Here is an 18,728-nt window from a genome sequence, read left to right on the forward strand (position 1 = left end):
AAATGTGGCATTGTCTTCCCGCAACCCCAATCACCAGCAAATTAATTTTAATTATATTCATAGGACTATCTTACACCTAGGAAGCTATTTGCTATGGGACTGATAACCGACTCTCGGTGCACTTTGTGCTCTCAAAAGGCCACTGGCACTTATATGCATATGTATTGGGATTGCCCACCAGTGGCCCGCTTCTGGAGGTCAATAGCGGACAAACTTTCAGATCTGTGTGGCTTAACTATCCCATTCACAGCTGTTACGCTACTCCTGAACGATATAACAACACTACCCGCGTCCGTACAACTGAAAAGGGTTGTCCTAGCGGGCGTCACAGCAGCGAAGAAGCTTATAGCAATGAGATGGAAGGAGCCTGAGAAGCTCACAGTGATTAACTGGTCCCTAACACTGTTGGATGTGATTTATCTTGAGATATCCACGGCGCGGGTGATTGGGGTGGGGCAGGCTGGGATTGACCTATGGTTCGCAGCAGCTGAGAAGGTCAGGACCGCCGTGTGCGGCTGAGCGGGGTTGGGGTGCTTGTTCGGGGGAGTCCGGCGGTCTCGTGGGAGGGGGAGGAGGAAATGTCTTGTCTGTCTTGTCTTTTGTGATGTCTTGAATTTAACTAGGGATTTTATTGGGGGGCAGCTGTTTAGCTAGTTCTTCGCTATTTGGTCATCTATTAGATAGTACCCCTGGAATTTTGAATTTAAATTTAAAAAGGTTGAACTCTGTTTTCTTTTCTTTTTGTCTTTATAATTTATAAATTGTTATATTCTGTATTATTATTGTTTTTGTTATTTTCCTGTGAAGTTCTGTGTATTGTGATTGTGATTAATGTGTTGTCTTGTTTCATGTAAGTAATAATAAAAAAATTTGATAAAAAAAAAATATGGGGAATGCCCAAACGCCACGTGCATACATGTTCCCTCGGTTGCTCACAGAACAGATGATTATTATGCATAAATGTTTTAAATGTAATTGTAGTTACAATTTCTTTAATTGAATTAACTTAAACTAGAAAAGTAAATACAAACTAAATTAACAATGTAACTTAGTTAGTTTACAAAAGGACAGTTTCCTTCAGGACTCATTGACGCTGGTGGAGAGGTGGTAGTGGAGGAGAGGAGTCCGTTGTTATGCTATCGCCTATCGGTATCCTATTATTATGCAAAGTCTAGGTGATAAGTGCCGGCCGGCGCGACGCATTTTTGTGTGCACTCGTGCACATCCGCGCGCACTTCTGCCTCAGTGACCTATACCTAAACGGCGTTTAACCGTGTTTGTGCACGACTGCATGCCTGACTACACCACCATGTTTTTCCATGTGGGAAAACAGATGAATCTCCCAATAAATGTATACATTCACCAACTCTGTTTTGATTGATTGATTGAAAACTTTATTAACAGATTGCAGAATGGGTACAGTACAGTACAGCTCAATACATACAATTGTTAAGGGGATGCAGACCAGAGAAAGACTTTCGTCTTGTTTACATCAGGGTCCCCCATTTTCAATTAATCGTAACATATATGACATACATGACATTCAGATAGACAGTACTGCTACACATTTATGACATACCAGATTTGCAAATACAGTACTGTTTGTGATACAAAAAGAGTCCAGAAAAAAAAGTATATACATTTGACGTAGAAACTGTACATTGGATTGGGTAGGTGGGGGGGGGGGGTTGGGTTGTTTGTACAACTGTACAAACAACACTGTACATTGGAATATTGACAAGACCATACTTGGTCATTTACTGTACATGGGAGGGGGTTGTGTTCGGACATTTACAGTGGCCAGTTTCGAATTGCAGTCTCCCTTAGGTGTTTTTTGAGAGTGTTTTTGAAAGTGGGTAGTGATTCACATTCCTTTACAGCTTTGGGTAGGGCGTTCCACATTGATGTGGCATAATTGCGAAACGTGTTTAGTCCCTTGTTTGAGCCGAATCTGGGTTTAACATGATTTGTGGAGCTCCCTCTGGTGTTGTGATCGTGGTATTCACTGACCTTTGGGAAGTATTTTGACAAGTACATGGGTACCATAGCTGTCAACACGCACGTTTTTACCGGGATTCTCCTGTATTTCGACGTATTTTGACATGTACATGGGTACCATAGCTGTCAACACGCACGTTTTTACCGGGATTCTCCTGTATTTCGACCCTCTGCACGGCCTCTTTACGGCGCACGGATTGGTACGTATTTTGTACTAATTATTATTATTTATTTTTTTACAAAATGGGTGCAATTCTCCTCCGTGACGACAGGTGGCAGCAGTGTAGATTAGACCGTTATCACAGGAAGTCAGACCGGGAGACGGTTGCGAGCCGAAGAAGAATAAGAACAGAACAGCGAGCGGATTTGCTCAGAGCTCAGGGGAGAGACTGATGCGGCACCGAGGGTGTCAAATCAACTTAGCCAGTGTCTCTTGATTGCCCACTCTGTGGCTTTTGTCTCTGGAACAAAGGGTTTGCAAATCTTCTGTGGATAAAACAATACAAAGTTACTGTGTATGTCAGGGCTATTCAACTAAATTGTTCAGGGGGCCACATTGTCAGAAACCCAAGGGGCCAGGGGCCGGACTGCCACGGCGCCTCCCCGTGCTATGAATATATGTACACTTGACACAACACGCAACCACATTTTCACAACTTTTATTTAACTACATTGCAAAAGTAGTATACTTTTCAAAAAAAGTGCTTCATTTATGTGCCACATCTGCAACATCTCCTGCAAAAAGTGCTTCATTTATGACTGTGCAACAACTGCAACATCTCCTCTTCAACATTTCAATATAAAAATAAAATAAAAAAGAAACAAGTGCATGATGTGCATCTGAACATTCTAACATCAACACTTGAACAAAAAAACACATTTATAGTGCAGCTGAGCTTATGAAAAAGTGCTTCATGTCTGTGCAACAACAGCAAATCACAGCATCTTATTAGCACTTATTGTCCACTCTTAACTCTCAAACATCAGAGGGGTGGGGGGCAGACAGGCCTAGCCTACATACACACATCTAATGAGAGCGATTGCACTTCTTTGACTGGGCAATGGCAGAGAAAGAGGGTTCATAGGAAGTGAGGGCTACCCGCAAACAGTGATGCAAATGCTCATTTGTCAAGGAGGCACGTTGCTTGTTTTAATGGCATTCATGTGAGAGAAACTGGATTCACAGGTGTATGTTGAGCCAAACATTGTTAGCACAGATATTGCCAGCGTTTTTATTTTGGGGAATGTCTTGACATGAATACACTTTATCCAAAATGTTGTGGTGGATTCATTCTCAAGTGCCTGCTTCAGAGCAGATGATGCTTGCATGTCAATTATTTCAAGTTGCAGGAGACCTTCATCAATGTGAAGTGATGCAAGGAACTCTTGTCCTTTTGTGGAAATAGCAGCTACATTGGCAAATGGGTTGCTCACAAAATGCATCAATTCTCTGGACATGTCAAATTCATCAAATCGACTTGCAAAGTTTTCCCTCAATTTATCAATGAAATCTGTCATTAATTGAATGACTTTTGGCTCAATTGTGCGTGTTAACGTTGACATGAAAAGAAAAAAGTAAAAAAAAAAAAAAAAAAAAAAATATTAAATTTTTTATTTTTTATTTTTTATTATCGTGTAATCTTTGGCGGGCCGGTCAGAATCATCCCGCGGGCCGGATCTGGCCCGCGGGCCGCCAGTTGAATAGCCCTGGTGTATGTGCTGCAGGAATGTGTAAATGTCTTGGTGAACAGCCGTTTGCTCTGCGCCTCGGCGTCCCCCTCCTTCACTCTGACGCCCAATTTCCTGAATGCGATTTATAAATAATAATTGATCCGTTTTAAAAGTTGTCGTGAATTGTCATGGTATGACAAATACAGTTACTGGTAACTCGCAGGCATTGCAGAGATATTGAGGAAAAACACAAAATCGCATTGGCTTTTTTTCTATCTCACATTTCTCTGTAGACACACACTGTTCCAAAATGATATTCCCACTGCTAAATTAATGACCATAGGTATTTTTTTATAGCTTTAACGAGTTGTAGTATTAATATGTAGCCTACAGTGATGAAGGTATAAAGACACTATGGTAATACATTGATTGATTGCTTTTATAGTTTCACAAACACATCAAGACAAATCACAAACACAAAGAAATAAAAAGAACAATAGTATGTTGCCAGACACTGTCACATCAATGAACAAACATACACCATGTCATATGCTTTACACTAAGGACGCAAGGGGCTGATTCTCTGACATATATACACACATTACATATACACATACATATATATATATAATATATACACCAGCGCCGCCAATAGATAAAAAAAATTAACTAATCAATCTCACAATTTTCTGTAATCAATCTAGATTAATCTAGATTAAAAACAGCATTTTTCTACATAAAACCGAAGCTTGTAACAGATATTTACTTGAGTAAAATCATGGAATTAATGTAAAATCAACACAAAGAAAGTATATTTAGATTCAAAGACTATTTTAATAGCTTTCTTTGAATACAGTTTCTCTCCTGTGAAATACAAATGTTCAACAAAACCATAATTTACATAGCATTTACACTCTAAGTAGGAAAAGTTTACCCTACAACGAATGGCTGGGTACATACAGGTTTTGACCAGCAGATGGCAGCGACGAGGCAGCTCCATTGGGAGGGGGCGGGGCCGGGTGGGAGGGGGGCGGGCTGAGGGGGCGGGGCCAGGAGAAGGGGCGGGGCTAAAACGTGCACGTTTTCTCAAATCGAAATGTTGACAGCTATGCATACCTTGGTCGCGTAGTGTATCTTGTAGACCAGGCCCATTGCAAGTTGCTGTACTCTGTCGTCTACTCTAAGCCATCCTAGGTTGTCAAAGTGGGCAGGGGTGAGGTGGGTTCTAGGAGTAAGGTCAAGCAGTAGTCTGACCAGTTTGTTTTGAGATGTTTGTAATTTTGTTTTTAGCGCCTTTGAGGTGCTTTGGTACCATGAGGTACAAGCATAGTTGTAGTACCCTTGAATGAGTGCTCCTGCCAGAGTCTTCAGTGTATTCTTGTTTACCAGTGAGGAGATCCGGTACAAGAATCGAGTTCGTTGGTTGACTTTTTTTATTACATTGGATGCCATTTTGTCACAGGAAAGATTTGCCTCTAGGATGGAACCCATATAGGCAAACTGTGGAGACCTGGTGACTGCATGCGAATGCCCTGTGTATGGGGACATGTCACCCATATAGAAACACACCTCTTCAATCAATATCTGAAATGCAAATAAATAAATAACCTTCTTAATAAATATAATATTTATATTGTAGTGGGTTCTATAGAGACATAATTCCCCATGGTATTGTTTTCATGTGTTGATGGGGCACTGTCACTTTAAGGAGGTTGGTTTTGGGGTTGGGCTGAGAGGAGACGCCCTGTGTGGGGTTTCATTGATAAATGTTTGATTACTACGAGCTGTCAGAAGCTAGCCCGGCATAGTTCTGACAGCTGTCACTTGTGCTACTGCGAAATAAATGACACATCATGAATTCTTTAAAAACTTCTTAATGTTCACACAATTGCTGTGTAATATAATTTTGTATTGCTATTTTAAGTTAATACTGTGTGAGGAATCAACTGGAGTTCAAATATTGATGTTTTGAATATTCTGGTATGGCAAAAATCAAAGATGGCTGCAATTTCTGTATTTATTTCGAATTACGCTTCATAACTTTTATTTTATTGAACCTAGAATGGTGATGTTGGTGCCTGTACCCTGGTTTTCATGAATGAGTAATTGAATAAAAATAAAAGAAACATGATTGGAGCATATATGATATTTCACACAATGAGACAATAAATATGTGGAGAACTAGAGTTAGATATGAGAACTGTAAACAACAGTTGATTGTGAAGAACAAACGATGATTGTGAAGAACGTCCTCATCACAAGAAAGGATCTGCATCTCAGCACCAATGTCAACGCCATGCCAAAGACCCAGTGGCGGCCCATACATTCTTCTCCATGGGGGGCGCTATACCAAACATTTTGCAAACATGTACCACGCATTGGCGAATATTTAATTAGGTACAACTATCACCATTGCCATCAATCAATATATGATCACAGTCAGTCAAATGCAGCCAATATGCCCTACACAATCAGAGAGAGAGTGAGAGAGAGAGAGAGAGAGAGAGAGAGAGAGAGAGAGAGAGAGAGAGAGAGAGAGAGAGAGATATCGCAACTCTACCTTGTTGTTAATGTAGCAGGGTGGATTATCCCTGCTTCGTGGGAATGGGTATGCACAGTCACTGGGTAGCGAGACACAGTAGAACTCTGGCTAGCTGCACCTCCGTCTTTGGGTCGAGAGCGTCAACTGGAGGCTGGCAGTGGGAGTGGATGGGGCCTGGGATTTACGAACCTGGTCCGGTACTCTGGTCTTCCTCTCTCTTTCAGGGCGGTCAGCAGTACTCCCCAACACGCTCTCACTTCCCCCAATTACTCCTCTAGCACCCTCCCACACCTAGTGACTGAATTGTAAATAAATAACTTGGTTCCCTCCGCAAGCAGTACCCTCCCTCGTTGACACTAGAAACCTTACAGTGGGAAAGGGAAGGTTGAATAGGAAAGGATTAATAGTATGTACTGTATGTTACCCACACCAAAAGGGTTAATACGGCTCAGGAATGGACACACACACAGAATCCCCATCCAATTCTTTACTGTTATTATACTGGTCAGTTACAATGATTTAATGATAATGACTACATAGACCGAAGTCCCACTATAATTCCGTTTGTGAATCAACACCTCCTAAACCCGTATTTTATACACCCACCTCTGGGTTAGTATCAGGGGTAATATACTGCAAGGTGTTTGACTCCTCACCCACGTCTGGGTCGCCCTGTATAATACCTCGGTCAGGCTTTAATTATAAGGCAAGAATAATACCTCCAAAAGGCTTGATCTATAATGCACCCGGTCTGTAACTTCCCCACAGGGAAAGGGTTAATTTGGATGGGAAAAAATTATTAAACACACACACATTATCACACTCAAAGAAAATGAAAAGAAATCAAAAGGGTGGGCCCACAAATACCTTACAAAAGTCCTATCTTAATGCCGCCATATATTGTTTGGGGTTCCCCTTATGAACTGTAGTAGCAACGTTAACTTCGCCCGCAGGCTGCACCACACTGGGTACGGTGTAATAGCCCCGGAGCATAGATGCTCATTTGTACTCATCCAAAATGGCGGCCTCGCCGCACCACCGTCGTTCTGAAGGCAAGATGGCGTAGACCGCTCTCGTCGGGGTTGGAGCAGAGGGCAGTGTTGGGCTGAGAGCGTGTGCTGGGTGGTAGCGACCTCTGTCGGTCTCCGAAGGCAGCCGGGTACAGGTCTGGTTGCCGACAGCCGGAGCGGACGGGTTGTAGAGCTGGTGCTGGGTCGACACGCGGATCTAGCTTGCCTTCACTCACACTGCAGCTAAACTCTGGGTCCCAAACAGCCCTTCTGCTAAACGGGATATATGATAACGCAGGGTGTTTCTAAAACACCGGTCCTCTTCATGCCACGCTGGCGGGACACCTCGCTGGAGGGAATAACTTTAACTTAAGCCCAACTCGGCTATACCGTTCTTGTTCTAGGATAACTCGTGGTATATCACTAGGGATATTCAGGGGAGAAACATGCAAGGCTCCACTACGAGTACATTCATAGGATAACCCGTAATATACTCAAGTTCAATACGGGGCTCTTCCAGACACGACCGAACCGATCCAAGTCCAATGTCGAAGAGGCTGCTTCCTCGCACTTCCGCCCACTTCCTTCTCCGTCTCTCTCGTACGCTCTCTGCCTGCCACCGCCCCCTGCTGGCGCCGCCAACTAGTCACAAGGAAGAGGCTGATAGAGTAGGGTTCAGTAATCCTGTTCATAATCCATATTCCAGTGAGTAGAACAAGGAGGGGCGAGCATCATTGTTCGAGAGAATATTAGCGGATACTAATTAGAATGTCTTGGTGTATCAGAGGAGATAAAAAGGCAAGTCAGCACATCTGGACAATAGGCATATGTTCCAGGTTGCTACATAAGGTTGAAACGCACAGTGGTCCAGCAGGCAGAAGGGCTTGATAAAGTATATCCACTCCACTGTCCAGACTGTGTTGATGTCCATGCATGTCCACACTGCATCCATATATAGCTTGTTGTTAGCCAACAAGTATTGTGTGAGTGAAGAGCTGTGTCTTTGCCCATTTCCCTGTCGAACAGCCTGCAAACTACCTGGCGTTCCTATCGCCCTGCTCTAAGACAAACTCTAACCTTAACCAACTTTGAAAGAGTGCCTAAGCTTAACCGTCGAAAGAACTTGCCGTCACGCTCTAAGACAAATAGCTGCATCACAACAACACAACAGCTAGCATAGAGACTATCTACTGTAACTAACCAGAAACTGGCGTTGGCCAATCAGAGAGAGCGTCTCCACGAAATGCGGCTACGGAAAAAACTGACGTCGGCCAATCAGAGAGCGTCTCCGAGAAATGCGGCTACGGAAATTATAGACGCTGCTTGCCAGACCGCTTCAAAACGCGCCCGTGTTCCATCATAATACATCATATTTCAACGCACAGCGCGTTACGCACTGATTGGCTGCGACGGATACAGCGATGAAACCAGGGAACAAAATTAACTTTTTGACTTACCAGCCATCTGGCTGGTAGATTTTAAAAACTACCAGCCAGGCAGATTCTTTACCAGCCAAAAATTTAAAATAGCTTTTTAGTATATCGCCATGTGTTATTATTACTATATAATACTCTCATATGCTATTTTCAATTAATATCATAAACAACATAAGGAATATTAGCATAATTTTGAGTGGACTGAAGGAATGAGTCAGCGTTAATAGTTTTAAATGCAAATAATTTATTGAAACATAGAAGTGGGGTCGGGGACACACACACTGTTTCAACTCACCACCCCCGCATCATATTGTAGTCTAGTCTGTCTTCAAACTTCCACTCCTCTCGAAACCTTTTTATATTTGAATATCAACATTATCTGTGCATCCTCAGTAATCCTCAGTTTACTACAATATACTCCTCTCCTGAGTCCTGACTAGTGACTTCATCGTCTTTCCAAACGCACGCACACACACAGAGAAAGGGAGAGTGCCCCCCCCCCCCATTTCCCTTTCCCCAGTCCACACTGTCTGCTGTTCTCTATGGCTCTGCCGCTGATCAGGATTAGCTTGTTAGCTTACGCTAACATAGCGTTCATTTCGGGCGATGTGGGCATAAAGGAATGGCGACGATGCAATGCATGTTAGATGCATTTGGCCCGTTGTGAGAAGAAGAAAAAACCACAGACTTATTTCGGCTCGCAAAATAGGCGCACTGCTGTGTAGCTCTGCTCTCAGGGAACAAACTTAACTTTTTGACTTACCAGCCATTTGGCTGGTAGATTTTAAAAACTACCAGCCAGGCAGATTTTTTACCAGCCATTGGCGGTTGGCTGGTACTTATTTTGTTCCCTGGATGAAACAGTGCACAGCGTGCACGCGCACTCAAAGCGCTATTGCGTCTAGCCCGAGAGAAATGCGGCTAGGAGAAATGCGGCTACGGTAACGGAAAACGTATTCTCTATCAGACAGTGAGTCACTTCCTGTTCAGGAAAACGATTATTTATATTTGATATATTAACGTTATATTGTGCATTGTAAACACAAACATACTTAAAATGAGTAAATATTATTCATTTTAAACATGTTTATATTATTTATAGGGCTATAAAACTAAAACTAAAAAAAAGATTTCTTATTCTTCTCTCTTTTAACCAGGGTTAACCAGGGGGGGTGGCGCTCGAGCGCCCCTAGTGGCGAGCCGCCACTGCAAAGACCTGATGGAGGTGTTGCTGAGCAATGGGAATCCCAAGGAGGGCAGTAAAGACCTGGTTACATTAGACAATAAGGTGTGTGAGTCTGCGGCTGCTGCCGTATCTGTCCATCAACTCGAGTCTACGGGACAAGAGCAGTACAACAATTTCAGGAAGAGTGCTTGAATCAAATGACAGACTTCTGACAGCACCGATCAAGCGAAATAACTTACTGTTGTTCCATGAGAAGAAAACACAGAAGAAGACAGCAAATAAGCTGAGAATGCAGCACTTCAAACATCATGCAGAGCTCTATGGGAAAGCTTTTATTGTGATAGACACAATACACGTCAAGTAGAGATATTTCTGTTGACGGAGGAGTTAGTTGCGCCAGGTGTAACAAGACATTTTCTCATTCCTGTCAAATAAGTTGTTAACAGATGGACAGTTCCCAGATGACAAGGATGTCTACATCACTGCAGGTGATCAAGTCCACCATGTTGGAAACAGTCCACCAATGGATCAATGCAACCATGAGGAAGCTGACACTCGTGTCCTATAATACATCTCCTCCACGCCCTCCAAACATCATCACTTGTTGGGAGGGTGCATACTGGAGATACAGATGTTTGTCGTAATCCTTCTGACTAATTTCCATCACATCAAGCCACTAACAGATACACACCCACTCAGGGACGTGCACAGGACTTTAGAGGGGCAGGTGCTCAAAGGCTGAAAAGGGCACTATACCTGTGTGTGTTTTAACCGAGCGCGCGTAGCGCACAAGCCCGATTTTTAAGGGCCCTTTTCGGGCGGGGGGGCCACCTTTTTATGCTTTTTGGGGGGTTTTGGTGATCAAATATTGAATATTGAACTATAATAATCAGTCCAGGAGCTCACTTATCCTTGAAAGACACTTTTATCACTGACTTAAAAGGCCCATACATCTCCATAAATGTTCAGGGGGGAGGGAATAAGTGCTTAGTTACCCTACAGACCCCAAGAAGTGCTGTATATTCTGTATTGTTTAATATAAATGCATTTTTTATTCCAATCCCGATTTGTATTTGAGATTCCCAAATCCCATCGGACTTGACTTCTTCGTGTCCCTCAGTGAGTGTAATACCAGCATTCAACTGTATGCGCCACAGCGGTTTCTATCATCATCATCATCATCTTCCTGAGGAGACTCAGGTCCTTCAATGTGTGCAACAAACTGCTGCAGTCTTTTTACCAGTCTGTTGTGGCCAGCATCCTCTTCTATGCTGTGGCATGCTGGGGAGGCTACATCAACTCAAGGGACACCAACAAGCTCAACAAGCTGGTGAGGAAGGCTAGCTCCGTGGTGGGAGTCGAGCTACCTAGACTTGAGGTGATGGTAGAGAGGGGGATGATAAGGAAGCTGGATGCCATCATGGAGAACCCCTACCACCCCCTCTACGACGAGCTAGTCAAGATGAGAAGCTCGTTCAGCCACAGACTCATCCCCCCCCGACACTCAACTAACCGCCTCGGACAGTCCTTCATACCAGCGGCCATCAGGCTCCACAACAGTGGGCAGCGACTAGCAGCCTCCAGGCCCCACAACAGGGGGCAGCGACAGCGACTGCTACCAGACATTGACCTGGGACTTATAGGAACCCAAGGGGGACAAAGTAGACTACCCTGGTACTTTGATTAATGTATACTCAGTAGATAGTAAATTATTATAACACTACCTCTTGCATACTGCACCTCATGTGACACTGTGAATAATGTGAATATTCCTCAGCTAGTCAGATAGTAAATTATATTGACCATATTGATCAAATTGTTTACACTGCCTGTGTTGTCTTTTACTACCTGTATACTGTGTTGTTTTACTACCTGTACCCTCCCCCCCCTCCCCCCCATGCTGCTATGATGCCTGAATTTCCCCAAGGGGATCAATAAAGGAATATCTTATCTTATCTTATCTTATCATCACCACCCACGCTATGCATAAAATATAGGTCCGCGGAGAGGCACGCTGAGGAGGCCGTGCAAAATGCAATGGAATATGGGGCATCTCTCTCTCTTTACCTAATATTTTGATTCTATCCTGACATTTTTAGTTGGAAGGGCAGTCTATATGCGTAACGAATTTATTTAAATTAAAATTTTTCAAAAAGGGCACTTTTTTTATGAGGCTCAAAAAGGCAGGTGCTCAAGCACCCCTTGGGCTCTATGTGTGCACGTGCCTGGTCTCTGTGATACTTTCTGAATATGATTTGGGAGGGTTATAATAGAAGAAAGACAGTGTAAACAATATAACGTTATGTGAATAAACCGCGAAGTTCTAATTCCTTGGTCAATAGAAGTCTCTGATACTTTCTGAATATGATTTGGGAGGGTTATAGAAGAAAGACAGTGAACAATATAACGTTATGTGAATAAACCGCGAAATAATAACTAATTCCTTGGTCAATAGAAGTCTCTGTGATACTTTCTGAATATGATTTGGGAGGGTTATAATAGAAGAAAGACAGTGTAAACAATATAACGTTATGTGAATAAACCGCGAAATAACCACGAAATAACATAACGTTATGTTATATAATGTTACAATGTACAGTTTCTAACAGCTGGCTGTGTTGTGAATAAACCGCGAAGTCACGGGAAATAAATAACGTTATACGCGAATCTGGTAGTACATTTCTGCTTATCTTCTTGATATGATAACATTACATCCGCCTTTTACCGCGTGACGAGCTAAACCAATCAGAGAGGGGCTTCGCTCACATGACGCTCAACCAATCATAGAGGGGCTTCGCTCAACCAATCAGAGAGGGGTCTGCAGAAATGGAGTTCAACCAATCAGAGAGGGGTCTGCAGAAATGCGGCTACGAAATGTAGAGACGCCTGCTGGCCAATGGAGACCGACGTTGCCACATGGTGGCCATCTTGCCACAGGCAGCACGCCCACTCATAACATGAAAGTCTATGGGTGCATGTACTATTGAAATAACCATAGTTTGTTAAATTTTCAACCGATTTTCAAACGGTTTGGTTTGTTATAAACGTCAGAGATGTAGTTATCATACTGCATACTTATAATGGACTTTCCATGAAAATAATTTCAACATGTCCAAGCATCAGCATGAATAGATAGCATGAATCATAGCCACGTTAATAACGTTTGTAATAAACCAAACCGTTTGCAAATCTGTCACGATTTCAGCGAGTTAAGAGTATCACCAGCTACCATAAAATTTACCAGAACAGTTGACTGTGACAACATGGCCGCCGGTGAACTGCGCTGGAGACTCTGCCTTGCACCATCTAGTTATATATATCTATGGTCCCTCCCCCGCCCCCTTTTCTCCTAGAAAGCTTAAGAGGCGAGCTCACAGAATGAGGGTGCTTGATCCTTTCTCCAGGCCAGAGGAAGTCAAGTCCTTGACTGAACTCCTGATCTAAATTATATTTGATTAATAATGTTTTAACAATAAATTTGTATCAACCATGAATATTTTACCACATGCATGATTAACCTCTCCGGTTCCACCACAGACTCATTACCAATACGCTTGCCTCTCATATTCAGGCCTGTCATTTTAATGTAACTCCATAAGGCCAATAATCTGTTAAGGAGGCTCTTTACAGTGAGCAACACAGGTTGAAATCTTATAATCCGATTCAGTTACTTGTGAAAACAGAATTCACGATGATCCACAGACTTGCCGTTGGCAGGTAATTAAGGGACTGTGCGAGATCCTCACACCGTTAAGTGTTTTCTACCCATGTTGTGTTGGAGATATTTATCACGGAGCTGGCAAATCTGGAAAATACTTATCTACTGTAGCATAATTGCATGTTTAAATGTGCACATGTACTATTAAAGGAATGAAATCAAACTTGAATACCCTGTCGGTCAGCATTATTCATACTGTCATGCTTATAATTGATTGTCAACCATTTGTCTACGATGCCTAATGTCAATCAAACAGCTGTAGGCCTTATTCACCATTAATCCTGTCTTAAAATGTTTTACAGAAAGAATTTTTTTATTTATTTTTTTTACATATATCTATGTATACATTTAGAAAGTGTTTGAATACCACTTGAATATGAATAGTTAATGTTGAACATAAATCTCCCAAACATGACATACTTTCTCAAACTGTCGGACAGCATATATGGAGCCATCATGACACTGTTGTCACCACTGTGTGGCTATATGAAGCCACTACTGCCTACTTTCATGTTATCATTAAACCACATTATGTTCTGACAGCCATAGAAGGAACAATTCAAATCACTCTGTTGGTTATTATGAGGCTCCCTCTGCTGGTTAGATCGGGTTCATTTCCGACTGTTAAAATCCTCCCCTCTATGGTCTTACATGGCTATAGGTCTGTAACTGTTGCCAGAGGTTCTCAACCCATTCAGTGCCGTGCCAGACAGGGATAGAAATGCCAAGGTATGCCTATGAATAATATTGCTTGTAGGGCAAATGTCATTTTAAGCGTAGAATGAGAGGAGATAGGAAAATGCAGATGCTGACCAATGAGCAATAATGATCTTTGGTGAAAGTATTATTATAGAAAGACTGTCAGGCTTTAAAACTGTGTAGGATCCAGGCCTAGAATTATGCCCTGAGAGAGGGAACTGCACCCTGAGAGGGAGGTTTGCCCTGAGCAGGAGGTTCGAAGGGTCAAAGTGGGTATCAAACAGGAGGGAAGACTGTCAGGTTTTAAACTGTGGATGCCAAACAGAGAAGGTAAAGACAACTTTAAACTATCCAGAACTATTTTATTGTACTGTAAAAAAATATATACTGATTTTCTATGTCTGCACTTTATGTGCTCATGTCTATTCTATTCTACTACTTATTGCACTATTTTACTCTGTCTATTCTATCTTACTCTTTTTATTATTGTCTATTTTTAAAACTGAATCAAACCATAAACAAGGTGGCCTGTTGGGATGTTGGGATCCTAATGTGAAAAACTGTGATTTGCACTTTATGTGCAAATTTTCCTGCCTTTTTTCTGTTGTGAAGCAACAGTTTTATTAAGTTTAATAATAATAATAATAATAATAATAATAATAATAATAATAATAATAATAATAATAATAATAATAATAATAATAATAATAATAATAATAATAATAATAATAATAATAATAATAATAATAATAATAATAATAATAATAATAATAATAATAATAATAATAATAATAATAATAATAATAATAATAATAATAATAATAATAATAATAATAATAATAATAATAATAATAATAATAATAATAATAATAATAATAATAATAATAATAATAATAATAATAATAATAATAATAATAATAATAATAATAATAATAATAATAATAATAATAATAATAATGCAGGACCTGCTCAGAGGTTTTTAATTGGCATGCAATTATCCTCAACACACACACACACACCGGAACACACACATGCATTGTCTCTGTAGGATCGCCGATGCGATTCATCTCTGCGATTAACCCATCCCGTCGTCCTTCCCCCCCAAGGGCAGCCGGGTGCAGACAGGCGTCAATGTGAGCCGCGCCAGAGGACCAATCCAAGTGCTCCTGTCCGTCTTCGTCAAGGACGCCACAGCGTTAGCGATCTGTTGTTGTGCATGTTTTTCCATTGGGTTTATCTTATCTGGGGGGGGAACCCTTGCGAGCACGGGGAGAACATGCAAACTCCACACAGAAAGGCCCGGGAGATACCCCACCTGGGTACCTGGCAACGCGGAAACCTGGTCCCCAAGCGGGAATCGAACCCTGGACCTTCTTGCTGTGAGGCGACAGTGTTAACCACTACACCACCGTGCCATGTGTTATTATTATTATAGTCTGAGTTTGTTATATTTAAATGAAGAAAATCGTATTGTTGTCGTTTCAAATCTCAAGGCACACCTGAACTGCTCCATAGTGAGCCACTGCTCCATAGTGCTCAAGCTGACAATCATCAAGTCACCCCCATAGTCTTTTAACATCCAAAGTAATAAGAGGCATAGTAATAAACAATATAAGCTACATCATCTATTACATTTATGGTAGGTTTCTCCTGACCAATTTCTCCTTTGAGTGAAACTACCTCATATTGACCTCTGTATTTTCCCATATATAGTGGCAGGTATAGGTGATGTCGTTTTTCTCAAAATTAATCTGGGACTAAAAATGTAGTTAATCACCTATATGTATTATGCTCTAGATGCTTTTAAAACCGTGTTACCGGTAGGCCTATTGCAATGCAGTCTGCATGACATGAAACATTGAACAATTAGACCTACTTAAATTTGTAATCTGATCCAAGGATGTATTACACTGGAATGGCTGCTTCTCCATCATCTGAGACCACAGACCGAACACGCCCTTGACCCCCTGGGGTATCGCGAGCGCATCGGGGTGGACGACGCTGCCCTCTACATGCTCCACCGGGCCTACTCCTACCTGGATGAGCCGGGGAGTTATGTGAGGATCATGTTTTTAAAAATTTCTAGTGCATTTAACACCCCTACAAGGCCTGGATAACGGACTACCTGTCAGACCGACCACAGTTTGTCAGAATGGGCAACTGTGTCTCAGAGACGGTGGTCAGCAGCACTGGGGCTCCACAGGGGACTGCCACGTCCAGAAATATTTGGATGACACAGCGATTGTGTGTGAGGAAGGGACAGGAGGGAGAGTACAGGGACCTGGTGGAAGCCTTCAGCGACTGGAGCGAACACAGAACGTCCTTCTCCTGAACGCAACCAAGACCAAGGAGATGGTCCTGGACTTCCGCAGGTCTAAACCACCTCTGCAACCAGTCAGCATCCAAGGGGTGGGGGGGTGCAGAGCTATAAGTACTTAGGTGTGCACCTGGATGACAAGCTGCAGGCCTATGGTCTGCAAACGCAGAAGCACTCTACAGGAAGGGACAGAGCCGACTGTTCTTCCTCAGGAGGCTCAGGTTATTTGATGTGTGTGGGGAAATGTTATATATGTTATATCAGGCAGTGGTGGCAAGTGTGCTTTTCTATGCCGCTGTCTGCTGGGGTGGCAATACCACAGCCAGGGATGCCAGGAGGTGGCTGGATAAGCTGGTCAAGAAGGCTGGCTCAGTGGTGGGGATGAGACTGGACCCACTGGGGACCGTGGTGGAGAGTCGCATGCAGAGCAAGCTGCTGGCCATCATGGACAATGCCAACCACCCTCTCCACCAGCGGACGGCTCATCTCCCTGCGCTCGTGAACTGAGCGGCACAGGAGGTCCTTTGTGCCCACAGCCATCAGACTGTTCAACAACTCAGTCTAGTGCGGGGAACCTTGACCTTTGACCTGTGGCTGTTGGTTGTTTGTTTCCTGTTCCCCACACCTGTTTTATTCACCTGTTTTATACACCTGTTTTTATACACCCGTTTGTTGTTTTATTTATCACGTTTTTATTATTATTACTGGTAGATCTGATGTACTTGAATTTTTATCATGTGCTTAATTTTTTTATTCATGATGTGGACATAGTTGGTGAACGACTGAGAAACTGTCATTGTCTGCATTTGTCTCTATTGTGTGACCTATATGAGACACCCTGAATTTCCCCTAGGGGATGAATAAAGTATCTATCTATCTATCTATCTATCTATCTATCTATCTATCTATCTATCTATCTATCTATCTATCTATCTATCTATCTATCTATCTATCTATCTATCTATCTATCTATCTATCTATCTATCTATCTATCTATCTATCTATCTATCTATCTATCTATCTATCTATCTATCTATCTATCTATCTATCTATCTATCTATCTATCTATCTATCTATCTATCTATCTATCTATCTATCTATCTATCTATCTATCTATCTATCTATCTATCTATCTATCTATCTATCTATCTATCTATCTATCTATCTATCTATCTATCTATCTATCTATCTATCTATCTATCTATCTATCTATCTATCTATCTATCTATCTATCTATCTATCTATCTATCTATCTATCTATCTATCTATCTATCTATCTATCTATCTATCTATCTATCTATCTATCTATCTATCTATCTATCTATCTATCTATCTATCTATCTATCTATCTATCTATCTATCTATCTATCTATCTATCTATCTATCTATCTATCTATCTATCTATCTATCTATCTATCTATCTATCTATCTATCTATCTATCTATCTATCTATCTATCTATCTATCTATCTATCTATCTATCTATCTATCTATCTATCTATCTATCTATCTATCTATCTATCTATCTATCTATCTATCTATCTATCTATCTATCTATCTATCTATCTATCTATCTATCTATCTATCTATCTATCTATCTATCTATCTATCTATCTATCTATCTATCTATCTATCTATCTATCTATCTATCTATCTATCTATCTATCTATCTATCTATCTATCTATCTATCTATCTATCTATCTATCTATCTATCTATCTATCTATCTATCTATCTATCTATCTATCTATCTATCTATCTATCTATCTATCTATCTATCTATCTATCTATCTATCTATCTATCTATCTATCTATCTATCTATCTATCTATCTATCTATCTATCTATCTATCTATCTATCTATCTATCTATCTATCTATCTATCTATCTATCTATCTATCTATCTATCTATCTATCTACCTACCTAATACCTACCTATCTATCTATCTATCTATCTATCTATCTATCTATCTATCTATCTATCTATCTATCTATCTATCTATCTATCTATCTATCTATCTATCTATCTATCTATCTATCTATCTATCTATCTATCTATCTATCTATCTATCTATCTATCTATCTATCTATCTATCTATCTATCTATCTATCTATCTATCTATCTATCTATCTGTCTGTCTGTCTGTCTGTCTG

Source organism: Notolepis coatsorum (assembly GCF_963971535.1).
Source record: "Notolepis coatsorum genome assembly, chromosome: 5".
NCBI lineage: Eukaryota > Metazoa > Chordata > Actinopteri > Aulopiformes > Paralepididae > Notolepis > Notolepis coatsorum.